Source organism: Hemicordylus capensis, chromosome 2, assembly GCF_027244095.1.
Source record: "Hemicordylus capensis ecotype Gifberg chromosome 2, rHemCap1.1.pri, whole genome shotgun sequence".
NCBI classification, from domain to species: domain Eukaryota; kingdom Metazoa; phylum Chordata; class Lepidosauria; order Squamata; family Cordylidae; genus Hemicordylus; species Hemicordylus capensis.
This window is the reverse complement of record NC_069658.1, coordinates 71,550,909-71,564,124: the sequence shown is the minus strand read 5'-3', so window position 1 is coordinate 71,564,124 and position 13,216 is coordinate 71,550,909.

Sequence of the window (13,216 nt, the reverse complement as noted above, 5' to 3'; positions counted from 1 at the left end):
TTCTTCAGTGCTGATTTACATAACACTGCTTCAAATTCTCAGAGGCATCACCTGTAGCCCTAGCCAAGATGCTTCCCCTTTAGCAAATTCTTTCACCCTGTTAGTTAGTTAGTTAGTTAGTTATTCGATTTCTCTACTGCCCTTCCAAAAATGGCTTAGGGCGGTTTACACAGAGAAATAATAAATAAAAATAAGATAGAACCCTGTCCCCAAAGGGCTCACAATCTTTTCAGATCCCAAACTTCCAAATTCACACATTCAGAACCTCCAAATTACCTCTAAAGTGTGTTTCTAGCCCCCTACTATTAAGCTTGGCGGTGTGTGTTAGAACAATTTCTGATGAGTATTGCATTCCAAGGCAAGAGAGAGAGAGAGACTCACCCATCCTCAGGAGAGCACTAGCTTACATGTAGACTAATGAAGCACCTGTGGTACTGGAGAAGCACCAGTGCTTCTTCCATATCACCAGTGCCGCATTTATTTGCATAACAGCCGCTGTAATTAGATCCCACTGAAGAAGCACCAGCAGAACATCCTGGACTATTAGTTAGCTAGCTATCTGCTTAGCAAAAGAGAGTTCCTCACCAGTGTTCCCTCTAATTTTTTTTCATACATGCGCAGAATTAGTTGTGTTTTGGGCAGCAGTATCAAGGCAGTGTGTGCGCACGTACATACAGAATGGGGGGCTTCCTGATTCAACATCACACCTTAGAGGGAACACTGTCGCTCACTATCTGCAACACTATGTTCATGTACACATTCATTTTATTCTTTCCACAAGGCCATTGTGGAAAATGAAACCATTGTGAAAAAGCCATTGTATGAAAAAGCAAAACCCTTCCATGATAAAATCCATGTTAAAAGTGAGGGAAGATGGCATTAGGAAAGACAACGAGCCGGGTCTCATGATCAGTGAGACCTGGTTTGGGAAGCTCAGCGGGAGCCCTGGGCGGCTGGATCAGCTGCCCACACGATTGCCGGCTCCGTGACGGAGCCAGCGGGGGCTCGGGAATTCGGGGGCCGTGTGGCCCCTGGAAGCACCAGTATGCCCTCCGTGGGGGAGACCCCCAAGCTGGGAGGCTGATTTTTAGCCTCCCGTCAGGGGTCTACTCATGAGTAACCACAGCATGGCGCCACGCTGCAGCTACTCATGGGTTTGTGGAGCGCTCGCTCTGCAAACCCAGTTTAAGGGGCAGGCTACTTGAGTGGGTTACCTGCTCAAGAACCACCGGGTTCGCAGCCAAGCCCGGTGGTTCTCACGATTGTAGAAAATCAGGCTAGTGGAGGCTAGCCCGATTTTCTACAATGGTGTGAATAGCCCCAACATGAAGGATCCCATCTACACACTGGTTATTGAGAGGTGGCCTAGAGCAGGGTTTCTCAATGTAGGGTCTCCAGATGTTATTGGACTTCAACTCCCATAATCCCCAGCCCCAGAGGCCTTTGGTTGGGGATTATGGGAATTGAAGTCCAATAACGTCTGGGGAACCAATGTTGAGAATCCCTAGCCTAGAGTACTCAAGTCAGTTTTCCTTACAGGTGTCTGTTTTTAACACCTAACTTCCAAAATGGTATGTGACTCAGACAGGAAGCAGTGGGAGAAAGCAGTTCAAGCTGGTGCACCTTTGTTTCATAAATTGGATTTTATTTGGCTTTAGTGGGTTTTTTGGCATTGAAAGGCCTATTAAAAAAGCAAAGCTACTAAAGCGAAAAGAAATTCTGAAATCTGTGGTTTCAAAGACTAGAGCAGCAAAAAAGCTTGACTTTAAAAAAAAATGGATAGAACTATTAGAAGCAGGATTGAAACTGTTAGAAGCAGGATTTCTAATGTCCAGTTAGAAATGATCCCAGAAAGCATGCATTCAAAACTGGAGTGGATATTTTTTATTTCTATCAAGTTTCCTTCCATTTAAGAATCCATATAAAAATAAAAGCATTGGGAACACATAGACTCTTGATGCTGGGGGACTTCAATGTTCATTTCAGGACCAACCTGTCTGGGGCAGTTCAGGAGTTCATAGTGGCCATGACAACTATGGGCCTATCCCAAGTGGTCTCTGTCCCCCCATCTTCAGATGAATCCAAACACATTACAGCAATTTCAACCCAAGTCTAAAACAGCTTAAAACTAATTAAACAGAAGCCATCTCCCCCTCCTCCTCCCCCTCCCTCTCCCCCTCCCCTGAAGTGGCTACCCCAAAGGGGCAACCCCCTTTGGAGTTGCCCCTTTGGTGGCAACCCCACCAGTGGCAGGCCCGCCGCCACAAGGAGCCTTCCTATAAAGCCCAAAACTGAGCAGGTGACCTGAGGAACAGCTGAGTCACTCAATGGCTGGTCCCAGTCCTGCCCACACTTCCCACAGATGTTAACCTGAGGCTGCAGCCCCACAGGGGAAGCAAAAGCAGGCAGGCAACAGCAGAAGGAACCCCATTTTTGTTTTCTGTGGATGGCTTCTTATAATATATTTTGTACTTGGGCTCCAACACTTAGGTTATATACCTGTGTTCTGCATCAGCTATAAGTCAGGAATGATTTTTGGCTTTTTCTTTCAAAATATTCACTACCTGAGAGTAGTTTGAAGGGAAAAGCTATCAATTATATATGCATGCAGCCCTTATAACTGACACAGAATGTGTATATTTTGTTCTGAGGTATCAGTATCCCAGACATCAATGTAAGATGCAACTCTAACTCTTCTAGAAATGCCTGGCAGTGCTGGCTCAGCAGAAAGAAAAATCATTCTTTGCATCAATACAAGTTGTAGTCTTCTGAAAAACCAGAAGCCAGTTTTCTCCTTTTAAAGGTATTCTTGGTCCATACATAGGGATGTGTGGACAAAGGAAACACAGATTTTGTGAGTAGACTCAGTTACACAAAACAAATTCCTTTTTGGATAATTAAGTGAGATAAAGCTGATTGGGCCACTGCCTGACCCAGAGATCCCTTTTATTATACATGTTGATAGTTTGGCATTGCTGTGTGATAGTTTGCCCTGCCACAACTTGTGTGCACTAGCTCTCGGTTTACCTTTAGTGCAGTGGAGTATGTACACAGTCATGGGTTTGATACAGGTAAAGTACTTCATGATTTCCATTGTGCTCAAACAACAGGATGCAAGAATATGAAAGGAGCCAGTAGGAAGTACAGTGCAGAATCTTCTGCCCAGAAATGAAAACATCCCTTTACCCTACAAGGATGTGATGGATAACCTTATCCAAGTCCCCCATTTCAACCACAGTGTCAACATATTACTTTTCAAATGCTGTTACCCTGCGCACACCTACTTACAAGTTTCATTAAAAAAATATTTTTTTAGTGAACCCTTGGGTTCATGGCTATTAACATTTGTAAAAATACTGTAAGCTGCTCTAAGTCCATGGGATACAGCAAGAGATAAAGAAATGAAATAAAGAAATGAAAACGGAACATGCATTAAATCCATATGGGAAAGCCTGCCAACAATGCAAAAACATTCCTTGATTTGTAATGTGCAGTGTGTGTGTGTGTGTGTGTGTGTGTGTGTGAGAGAGAGAGAGAGAGAGAGAGAGAGAGAGAGAGAGAGAGAGAGATATGGCTAGAACATTTCAAATGAACCATTATCAAAGCCTAAATGCCCACCTTATTACTAACTGTTGAATCTGGTAGATATCTACCTCATCCTGGACAGAACTGAATATTCAGAAACTGATGTTTTGAATTATGCAAAGATTAACCTTAATTCTCCATGTGCATTTAGAGTTTAGCATTCAAAGCAGATGTTCGCTGCATTTTTACGGAAAGGAAACTTGTTTCAACTGGAGAGTTCAAAATAGTTGAACTATCTATCAAGAAAAATATGGATTTTGTAGACACTAATTATCTATTTCTTTCAATCTGTCTATGAAAGGTCCTGCCTTTGGTTGCCTGTGATGTCATCCAAGCTTCCTCAGTTTTGACCCATGAACCTGTGATTAATTCATCAGATATATCCAGAGTTGTTCTATTCTTCTGCTACCATCTTTATCTAAAACAAACAAACAAACAAACAAACAAAATGGGAAGATTGCATGCATAGTGGAAGAGAAGTGGCATGCTCATTATCTGCCAAAGAAGCAAATATTTGCATGGCAGTGATTTCAGTTTCTGGCATTAATGGTCTATCTCTCGTATGACTTTTTTCCGTGTGAGTTATAATGGATTTCTTCAGACTGTGATAGGAGAAGATCTATCATATCTAAGATATTGCAGAGATCTGCTTAAGTGAATCTATGAATGCTATGTTGTTTGTGAATGCTGTTAATATGGAAGAGTAGAGGAGAGCCATTTTTAAATCGGCTATACATTCTAGTCGATGTTGCTTTACCAATATGGGAAATGCAGCAACCAATTTAAGTGTCACTTGTGAAAGTGGCCTTTGTCTTTGACAGTCATGTTCTTTGGGAGCTACAGTGAACCTGTCAAGTTAAAAGGTTGCTAAAAGAACAAAAATATGATTCTTTCTTGGCAATATGGTAAAGGTGTTACAATGAATAAACAGAAGAGATTAAGCTGAACACTAATCTTGCTACCTTCAGAACAACTTCTAAAACACATCTTTGACATGTCCTCAAAGCTACTGTGCCTGCTGAGAGAATACAGAAGGGGTGGGGGAAAATGGAACACATGTTGAAAGGAAAATTGTAAAGGGCAGCAAAAAATATTAAAAACAGAAAATCTGAACAAAGTCTCTAATTTAACACTAATGTAACTAGAAAAAATTGCAGGGATAACTCAGTGTTGAATTCTTGCATGTGAGCTTGTACACGTGAGCTTGACCATGTGGAGAACGTTTAGTGTGCACATGTGATGAACCAGCAGCATTGCTGTGATTGTTCCAGCAGCCACAATCACAACAAAGGCTGCTAGTTAACTATTTTCACAGTTCTGTTCATATATAACCTTTCTCCATGTGGTTGTATTCCTGTGTACATGATCACATAGAAGAATTCAGCAGTGTGAAACTCCTCTCTAGTCTATTAGATCATTATGAGCTTGATTATTGCTATTGGGAGGCATCTATCTATCTATCTATCTATCTATCTATCTATCTATCTATCTATCTATCTATCTATCTATCTATCGATCATATATCAGCTCTCACATTCATTGAGGAAAAGATTTGTGATTCTTTGGAATGTTAAGGCATTTCTAAAGAAATGGTGTAGCTTGCTTGGGGATAGGTTTTCTATTTTTATCTGTAGAAAATATCTAATTATTCCACTCTATTCAGTCTGTCCCAGAGAAAAGACAGGCCCACAGGAGGCAAATATTATGATCAGGGCTACAGTAGTAAATACTTTATATGATTATTTTTCTCAGTGCTCAAAATGTTCCAAATTTATTATCTTCCTAATTCTTACAGCAACTGCTTAAGATAGCCTGGTATTATGAATCTTATAGATGGGTACAACTTGGGGAATGGTTTGGCTAAGGCTGCCCAATGAGTTATTTGAACTGGATGATCGGGCAAAGATACTGCAAAAAGCAAAGCAGTTGTTAATAAAGAGACAGACCATTTTTCAAGAAACCATCACAAAGAACCAAAAACCCAGGAAAGACATCTAAGGAGTTTTTCATTTCTTTACAATATCCCCTGGTCACATCTGTGCTAAAAATGTAATGTTTCAGGAGAAGGTGGTTCTGGAAGCATTTTTAATTACAAATACTTTTATGTTTACACATTTTACACTGAAATATATCGTGGTTACAAACTGGGACTGGTTGAAGAGGTAAGTTCTCTTTAGGCTGCCTTTTTAGTTGGAAGGTTTTGTGCAGGTCCAATTGTCTTCAAACTCTTTATTTCACCTGGACTGAACTCAGGGCTGAATCAGACCTAGCTAGGTACATTTCTCTGTCCAGATATGCTTAAATGTGTCACCATAGACACCAAACTTAAATGTGTAGCCACAGTCGCTAAACACATAGTGGGTAGTTTATGTAATCTGACCCATGGTGGACTGGATTGCACTCACATATATCCTTTGACATGTAACATTAGAATATCTTTGAATCTGCTGAAGGTTGCATCAGAACAGGCCAAAATCATTTTGGCAAAGGACTAAGTGGATAACTGCTTATGCCAAGAATCTGGTCTTTGATGTCGAAATGTGCAGCCTTTGGCAAAATGGCATCAGTTCAGATAGAAATTATCGTAAGAGACAGGTAGAAGTACAGCTGAGATCAGACTGTTCTTGCCACATCATGATTTTATTTAGCATTGTTAAGTTTGTGGAATTTGGTCTTCTATTGAAAAAAGACTAGAAAAATATAAAGCACTGTTTAAAAAGCCCTTCTTAGGGTCTGGCATAGCAAGGACCATCTTTTCTTCTGTACCCTGTCATAACTGGAAATTTCATTTAAAACAGAAGATGCACAACACAGGACCATTCTCTCTCTCGGATGTAACTTTGCTCATGCTTAGTACTTTGTAAAAAAAAACAAAAACACCCTACATATCATGGGCATTTGTGTACTTCAGTAGTGCAGTGGGGAGAACTCTCTTCTAACCTAGGCTAGCAGAGCTTTTGGGGGCTCCTATACAGAAGAGGAATCCATGCATTTGTTTTTCAGATTGTTGCCGGAGCAGGAAATGAGCTGTCATGGGCAGAAGCACACATCATTGTATGTGTCCAGGCATTAGGCCTCCTCCCCAGTGAGTGCGTGCCTCATTGCAATCTTTCCTCTCTGCTGGTCTCTCAAATGCCAGGAGAACAGCAGAGGGTCTGGATTAGTAGTTGAGAGCTGCTGGAGCCCTGGCTGATTGAAGGAGCCATGAACCCCTGACCCAGCAGAGTATCAAAACTGGGCTTCAGGGGCCCTTCAACTCTCCCTGGGTCCTGCCATCTTTCCCATTTTTTCAGGTGTCGGTACTTATCCTGTTTCTAAAGATGTATAGAAAAACACTTGAAGTACTTTTCCAAGTCTTTCTTTTCATACGTTTACAGATGCATAGAGGAAAATTAAAAAGATTTATAGTAAGCCTCAAGTGACTAGCTTACTGGCTGATTGTAGTCAATATGTTTTGTGATGTAAAGCAATGATGATTATACCATGGAAACCTCTCTACCCATCGCAGGCAATCAAGGAAGAGTGATACAATATGTGGTTGACTAGACTGCTTGTCACCTGTCATGTAAGGAAGTGCATAGGCAAAAGGCTATGGGGTTCTGGCACTAGAACCATCACAGTGTGCACAGCTCTCACTGCTAGTCTGGAAATTGCAGATACAGCTCTAAGCAGGTATCGGTGTGGTCTTGTTTCCAGAGTGCTTATCTGAACACAGGACTGGAGGTGAAAGTTTGGTGACTGAGGTGTTGTAGGACATATGCATAGGCAGGGACAGGGGTAAACAGTGGTTTTCTAATTTGAAACATGAAGTTACATGGACACAGGAGGAGCCATTGCTCAGTATATGCATAAGGTCTCAGTTTCAATCCTTGCTATGATGCAAGTTGCACAAATCCAAAATTTGTGCAGCTATTGCACAAGAGCAAGCCTATTATTCTCAGTAGGCTTACTCTTGTGTACATCTGCACAACATGCATAGCTTGCATGCATGCAGAGCTACTAAGGTAACACACCATTGTGCAATATGTCAGCCAGTGTAGATAAAATTAATTTAGATGGATCTGACTTGGTATGAGACTACTTCCTAAGTTCAATTCTTAGTGAAATTAAAAGGGACTATGAGTGTGTAACTGTCTAGAGGATTCCAGTAGCAAAGCTTAAGCATCCCCTCATGCTGCAATTTAAATTCTTAACAACAATTAATAATAAAGAATAATTATTATCCTCTCTAATAAAACACTTGGTGTCCGTCCGTGGACGGACACCAAGCGTGCGTTCGTGCCTCGACTGTTCTGCGCAGAGCGCACGCGCAGAACAAAGCAAGGGACAAACGCACGAAAGCACCCGGCAGGACCCGGCGACCATCTTGGGCGGCCAGAAGCGGCCGCCCCAACGAAGCCGGGAAAGCGGGGGAGGGGGAGACTGGCGGCATTACTGGCGGCAAAGGACCGCGTGGCAGGAGCCGCCATACATCGAGAGTGGCCAGAAAGGGCCGCCCCAGGAAGCCGGGAATGCGGGGAAGGAGGAGAGCATTAGCGGCGGCAGGACAATCCAGCCAGAAGCGCCCACCCCGAAATAGTACAGCGGCCAGCACACACAACAGAGAACGGGGCGGCAGAACGAGGCAGCGGCGAAGCCGCCAACGAGGACTGCCGCGCCACCCGAAACCCGCCAAAAAGCCACATGCCAACTTCCCCGCATCCCCCCCCCAAAAAGCCACCTAAAACACCCTACCACATTGCGCCGCCCCCACCTATCACACTCCCACCCAACCAGCTGACCAAACCCAACTTACCCACTGCAGCCCACGGCAATCATCCAAAACAAAAACAAAACAAAACAAAACAAAAAAACGGAGCTCAGCAAAACAGCTCCTCCCAGTGGAAAGCCTCTGCTCAGACTGCCAGCATGGACGTGAGGAACGCCTATTGCGTCACTTGCGTCCATTACAGCAGTCTGGGAAGCAGCCTAGCATAGAGAGGAGCTCCTTTCGCAAGCTCCTCTCTTCTAAAGAATCCCCCTCACAAACAACCAACACAAAAGTTGCATTAAGCACTACACCAACACACAGTTACACAAAGCACAACATACAGCCCAAACACAACAATAAAGAAATAAAAATACAGCAACGGCTGTAAAAAAAAAACCAGAAAGAAAAAGAGAGAAAGAGAAAAGGGGGGGGGGAGGAACACACACACACACACACACACACACACACACACACACACATACACAAAGTCAAGGGAAAGCTAGCGCCCGTTATTATAACGGGCTTAAAAATACTAGTTAATAATAAAACATTATTTGTTAGCCACCCCATATCAAATTGTTCTCTTGGCAGCTCGCAACACAGAAAATCACGCACCAAAGATAAAAATACAAAATACAGTGCAAAACAATTTAAACACTTTTTAAAAGTCAGTTTTAAAAATCAAATTTAAAGGGCCTGAGTGAACCGAAAGGTCTTTACCTGGCATCTAAAAGAACAAAGTAATGATTCCAGGCAAACTTCAGTGGGGAGGCTGTTCCATAAACGAGGTGTAACCACTGAAAAGGCCCTCTCCCTATAGCCACCTGCCTCACCTTGTCTGGAAGCGGCACTTGGAGCAGGGCCTCCGAAGAAGATCTTAAGGTCCGAGTCAGGACATATGGGGCAAGGCGATCTCTCAGGTAACCTGGCCCCAAGCCATTTCAGGCTTTAAAGGTTAAATCCAGCATTTTGAATTGGGCTCAGAAATGAATGGAGCCAGTGCAGCTGACAAAGCACTGGCATGATACGATCAAAATGCCCAGTCCCAGTTAATAATATTGCAGCCTTATTGTGTACCAACTGCAGTTTTCAGACCATTTTCAAAGGCAGCCCCACGTACAATACATTGCAGTAATCTAAACAAGAGGTAACCAGAGCATGAGTAACTGTGGCCAAGCTGTCTCTATCCAGGTGCAGTTACAGTTGGAGTATCAGCCAAAGCTGATAAAAGGATCTCGGAGCCACAGAGGTCATTTGAGCCTCCAACAGTGTTGGATCAATTACCCCCAGACTGTGAACCTGGTATTTCAGGGGGAAGTGCAACCCCATCTAGAAGAGGCTGAACATCATTCATCTGGGCAGAGGAACTACCGACCAACAGTACTTCTGGCTTGTCTGAACTGAGTCTCAACATGTTCACCCTCATCCAGTCCATTACCACATTCAGGCACTGATTCAGGACAGTCACCAACTCACCTGTATCTAATGAAAAAGAGAGATACAACTGAGTGTCATCTGCATAATACTAACACTTCAGGCCAAATCTCTGAATGACCTCTCTCAGCGGTGTCATGTAGATGTAAAACAGCATAGGGGAAAGAATGGAACCCTGCAGAACCCCAAAGCACAACTGCCAAGGGGTTTAGCAGCAATCCCACAGCACCACCTTTTGGAAACGTGCTTCAAGGTAGGAGCGGAACCACCTCCAAGCAGTGCCTCATACACCCAACTTGGTCAGTCAGCCAATCCAAAAGGATACCGTGGTCAATGGTATTGAAAGCTACTGAGAGATCCAAGAGAATTAACCGGGTTGCACTTCCCTGTCTGTCTCTCTACACAGGTCATCCCACAGGGTGACCAAAGCAGTTTTTGTTCCAAAGCCATGCCTGAAGCCTAATTGAAATTGATCTAGACAGACCATTTTCTCCAAGAGTGTCTGGAGTGGATCAGCCACTATTTGCTCAAGCACCTTGCCCAGGAAGGGAATATTGGTCACAGGCCATAGTTTATGCAGTCCTCTGGATCCAGAATAGGTTACTTTAGGAGTGGTATAATAGCTTCCTTTAATTGAGCTGGGACCACTCCCTCTCCATGAGGCATTTAGAACCTGCTGGACCCAGATTAAAATTTCCTCCCTACTAGACTGAATAAGCCATGAAGGGCAATGGTGAAGCATGCATATCGACTAAACACCTTGCCCACATCTTCAGGCACCAATAAGTGAAACTCTTCCAGCAAAACTGGTCCAAGTGGTATTCTAAATACCTCCTCCAATGACACTTCATCAACTGTAGAGTCTAACTCATGGCTAATGCAAACAATTTTACCCTCAACGTGCTGTGCAAATGCATCACAGTGTACTATCGAGGGCTAGAGATGTGTGAACAATCTAAAACCTGTTTGATTCTAAACCTGTTCAACTTTAGACCAGTTCAGTACGATGGTTCAATATTGGAATGAACCTCCCTCGGTTCGTTTTGATGTTGGATCAAACCCCCCCCCCCCAGCCTGTTTGGGTGTTCTAAGTTTTTTTAAAAAATTATGCACATCCTCTGGGGGGCACTGCCTCAGCCGCTGGGGGTCTCGGGTGGGTCCCCCTCTGTTTATGCCCAAATCACCCAGTTCGGGCAGTTTTTGGCCCATTCTGGGCCTGCCCTACATTACGGTGGCCATTTTTGAGGCTGCTGAATATGTTCAATGGACCTCTGTCATGACCCAGGGTCTTTTAAAAAAAATTGCAACCCCCCAACCCCACCCCCTGAACTGAACCACTGGGGTTTGAGGGGTGCCAAAACAGAACATTCCTGGTCCAGTTTGAGTCAGGACCTGACTCGAACTGAATCAGGCAACCTGGTTTTGCGCACACCCCTACCATGGGCTCTAATATGTCTTGCCTGGGGCCAGATTTCAAGAGGCCTCGCACCACCCTGAAAAGCCCTGCTGGATGACATTGAGAGGATGCAACTGTAGGTGGGGCAAAAGTTTCTCCTGTTCCATTACTGCCACAGAATAGGCTCAATAAGGAGCTCTAACCCTGTGTTCGCTCAGACTTATCCTGAGTTTTCCTCCACTTACATTCCAGCCATCTTCCAGCTTGTTTCATCACCCTCAGCTCAGGTATATACCAAGGTGCTGCAATTTAAGGCCAAATACGCAACTCAGACTCTAATAACAAAATCTAAATTAACAACAAATTCTGAAGTAAGCAGAAACTTCTTGTTGACTATAAATCTGAAATTAATGTCTACCTGATTCATCTCAAGATCATGATCTTTAAATCAGAATGTATTATTTTCGTCAAGTCATTACAAATATGCTTCTTTCCCTAATAAGAACAAGTAAATACATTCCCTCTTCATTATTTAGGCATCCTCTGTACATAGTAATTCCCTTCAGGAGCAATATCAATGCTAATACAGCATTAATAAAGATAAAGACATAAAACACAATGTTGTAATAAATTTTTCTTCCTAGACACAGAGGTACTATTTTCACTGAAAATTATCTCAAGACTGTTTAATGTTTTCTATTTCTATGGCTGCAGAATTAGGGCTCATTGTGAAGAAGACCTCTATTACAACTATTAATGAGATTTATAATAACATTAATAGGTAAATCCAAAGCCTTGCTCTATCAACAATAATGCAAATTAATGCAACTTCAACTCCTTGCAGCACAGAGCCATAAATATTCACAGTTGTCTTCTCCTCTCTGAAACATATATCCATTTCTGAGCAGACATGGCTGTTAGCCTAGCAAAAATCAAATGACATCAGTAAATATACATGTCCAGCACCACAAGGGGGATATCTTGTCTATTTATGCTCTACCCACATAGTCCATGCTGGTAGGAACCCTAGAAGCTTTCTTCTCAAGGCTAGTGGATGCCACATGGGGGACCATGGTCCCCTAGACTGGGACCATGGTGGGAGCAAGGGTTAAAGATTCCTCCTCTCCCACAGCCCCAGTCTGTATAGCTGCTATTTACATTTTAAAAGCAAACAAATATATAGGCTTCAGTCGTACAATTAAGACAAGTAGTTTGCGCCCCCTCCCACTGCCCCTCATTTCAGAAATCGAATATGTGGGTCACAGCTGACCCATCCATAAATGTACTTTGCTCCTTCTGTGCACCCGGTCAATTTTCTTGTTCTGGTGCCACCACTGCTTGGAGTACGGATATAATATAGCATAAGAACATAAGTACACAGCTTTGCTGAATGAGGATCAAGGTCTATCTAGTCCAGCATCCTGTTTCCCACAGTGGTCCTCCAGATGCCTCTGGGAAACGCACAGGCAAGCAGAGGCACTTTTACCCCTGGACTTTGGGGCTGAAGTCCAGGGCTTCCACACTGCCTGAGGGCCCCTAAATCCTCTTTAGCCTGTCCTGGATGGTGTGGTTTGTGCCCTCAAGAATCTACATGTTAAAAAGTGATGCTTAACTTGCAGCGGAGAGGGGCTTCAAAGGCCTTTAGGTCCAGGCTCGATAATTACTAGAGGTGCACCTCTGCAGGCAAGAGATGATGGAATGCCCTCTCTCCTGATGTTGCTCACTTGCCTGTAGTGCCTGCTCTGGTCTGGGGGCAGAGTGTTACACCTGCTACAGCTACTTAAGTTGTTAAATTTATTAATAAAGTTGTGGTCCTTTTGCATACATATAGTTGTCTGTGTAACATAACTAAAGGAGTTGAACTGCTGTAAAGTGGGTAACCTGAGGAGAACCTCAGGCTCCTCCCTGTATTCAGAAAAGTAAGGCCTAGCTTTTGCTGTGTCTGACTATTCTCTACTAAAGTGTTTTTATTGCCTTGTGTCTTCTTGGTGTGAGGGCAATGATTGTTCTTCATTTTTATCACAGCAGGCATTTAAATATTTGAGGACTGT